Raw genomic sequence first — 2,859 nt, 5'->3', positions numbered from 1 at the left:
CCATGTCATACATGTCATAGGCAACCAGACTCGGTCCTCCAGTCCAGTCTTTTGTTGCTTTACTACTACACCAGCCACTGTTGTTTTATTTCCAAACACATCATTCATTATTTATTTGTTCTTCTAATTTACCTAGATTGGGCATCTGTGATTGTAAAGGACTCTCTTAGGCATCACGCAGCACATAAAGACACACTGGCAACCATTTTTCTCTCTGGAAGACCAAAATGCACAAATGACTAATCAACCTAAATACATTTGAGTTGAGTCTAATTAGCAGGAAAACCTCAATGGTATAAAGGTAGGAAAATCTGGCTTGTATAATAGTGGGATGGACCTCCAGGCAAAATGACATTACGGCTCTCCTTATAAAGATGGACAGAATTTCAATAGAAGAAAAGAAGAGAGAGGACATCAAACAAAGGGGGGCGGTGCTGGTGAACAAGATGAAACAAGGAAGCGTGACTTATTTTTGGAAACTAGTAAGTAGTTGATTGAAGGAAATATTTGAATGCAGGGGAAGCATTGGAGTTAAGGCTGAAATTAATGTTAAATAACTATTGCTATTCGGTACTTTTAACATATCAGAGTGGGTTCTTTTGACCCTGTAAAATGCTAAGGTAGTTACCACAGAAAAATATGAGTCATATGCCTTAGAGCAAATGAGGCATCTCAATCAGTAGCAGGGCCAAGAAAATGGTATCTTGATGCCCCAAGGTTCAAATTTTCCCAATTAAGAGTGGTCTGCAGCCAAATTTATTAATGTTTAAAGTTTGAAGTTAATGTTGTTGTTTTTTTTTTAAAGTATGAGGCTGATGCCAAGCAAGTTTTTATTATATTTAGAAAAAAAGGTGTAACTGGAAATAAAGGTAAGTCATTCAACACGAATGAGAGCTCTTAAACCCCTGTAATTCTTTAATGGCAGCACTTGCCCCGCCCCCCCCGTGAAGGCCGGGCTTAATCCAGCCAAGATGCTGGAAGGCAGAGCACACAGTCACAGTCGTGCCCATCAAGCCAGTGAGGGTGATGGACCCCAGGACGCCTCGGCTCCGGTTGCTGGGTTCCCCTGTGTAATAGCCATAAGCGTAAAGAACTCGTCCATTAATTCAGGCCAAGCCCAAGTCAGAAATTATACGCGAGTGGTAAACGCCTTCAACAGCTAGAAAAAATAAGAAGGGAGGATATACCTCCAAGGTGTTCTGGTGGGCTCGCTGAATGCAGTTGAAAGGTGCCCGTTTTCAGGGTCCGTGCTGTACATGGAAAGATACTCCACCTTGTACTTCTTGCGGGCGTTGGAAACATTGATGGCCAGATGAGCCACCATGACAAAGCTGGCAGCACCAGTTAGAAGCACGAAACCGTATTCCTTAGAGAGGACGACCATCTTGGCTCTGGATCACCTTCGCGTGGTTGGTGAAGTTCATGTTTAAATTTTAAAATGTTTATAGTTAAAATTTAATGAATTAAGTGCTTGGTATAAAATATCTACCTATGATAGAATGTATTTTTGTTCCCAGGGAACCTTAACTTTCATGAAAATAGGAAGTTAGAAAAATATTTAAATTTCCCATAAAAAAGTAATAAAAAGGAATTGTTTCTATGATTATTACTTATAAGACCCCAGGCTGTATATCTAAATAAATCTGTAGAAATACTGAAGCATTAATAATGGTGAATTAATAATAATGATAATAATTATCTTAAAAACAACAATGATGATTATTCAGCTTCTTAAGCACCTAATATGTACCAGTTATCTTAAATACATTATTTCTAATTCTCACAAATGCTCTGCAGGCTAGGAAATATTATCCCACTTTATAGACTTAAAAAGAAAAAAAACTGAGACTTGTAAGGATTAATAAATTTACCAAAATACTCCAATAGTAAATGGAGATTGAATTTAGACCAATGTTTGATCTATCATGTTCTTTTGCTTACTGTGTTGCCTCTATAATACGGTAAAATACCTCACAGACCTTTTAAGGCTTTCTTTCCTTTTGTCTGGAATAATGACTCATAAATATTATGCAAAAAAATGTTCAAATAATGTTCCATTTACTGGATGGAATTAAGAGGTTGAACAAAAGAAAATTTTAAAATACAGTATAAGATAGAGTTAGTGCAAGAAAGCAAATGAAGAGACAAAAGTAATTCTTAGCTGATGGGCCATCTGATAATCACTTATACCTGGCACTCGTAAAATATAAAAGAAAAAATGGATGCTTGGTTGCATTATGATTTATTTGTACACTGCCATCATCATCACTACAAAAGCAACCTAGTATCAGTTTGACTAAGCTAAGATGAATACATTCTTAAATATTCATCACTGCTGGAGGGAAAAGATCTCAACTGATGTAAAAACATTATCAGATCCCAAAATAGCAAGTCTGAAAAATTTAACAAGGAGCATAACTGTTTATTCTTGAAGATTTTTTATAATAGAGTCAAGCCTGTGTCATCTTTACTTCTTTGCAATTAGCTTTAGGACACCTTTAAAGCCTAAAGTGGATAGCATAATTTATTTCAATAAAGCCTTCTTTATTTACCATGTTATTCAGATACCACTTGGACAGGACCTCCTTGGAAGGCAGTGTGGCCTGGTGGTTAGAAAGACAGACTTGAGTTCTCACTCATTCCTACCACTTACTAACTGTTAGATAGCACACAGTAGCTAACTTTCTAAGCCATCGTTTTTTTTCATCTGCATGGAAATAATAAAAACAGAATCTACTCCTATGGAATTGTCATAAGAGACAGGGAAGAGAATACAGTGAAGCTCTTATTTCTGTGCCTAGCAAGAAGGAGTCTTCAATAAATATTTATGGTGACTCTTCTTATGGAAACGCAGAAATA

General features: G+C 36.8%; 1 pseudogene; it reads right to left on the bottom strand.

Moving 5' to 3' along the window:
• Nucleotides 1-915: 915 nt before the first annotated feature.
• On the bottom strand, nucleotides 916-1,400 carry LOC103254560 (annotated as a pseudogene).
• Between the last annotated feature and the right edge of the window lie 1,459 nt (nucleotides 1,401-2,859).

The sequence above is a fragment of the Carlito syrichta genome, unplaced genomic scaffold (genome assembly GCF_000164805.1).
Source record: "Carlito syrichta isolate Samal-C Ts95f unplaced genomic scaffold, Tarsius_syrichta-2.0.1 Scaffold284777, whole genome shotgun sequence".
Lineage (NCBI taxonomy): Eukaryota > Metazoa > Chordata > Mammalia > Primates > Tarsiidae > Carlito > Carlito syrichta.
Note: the sequence above shows the minus strand (reverse complement) of the source record. Positions and strands in the feature narration are given on the sequence as shown.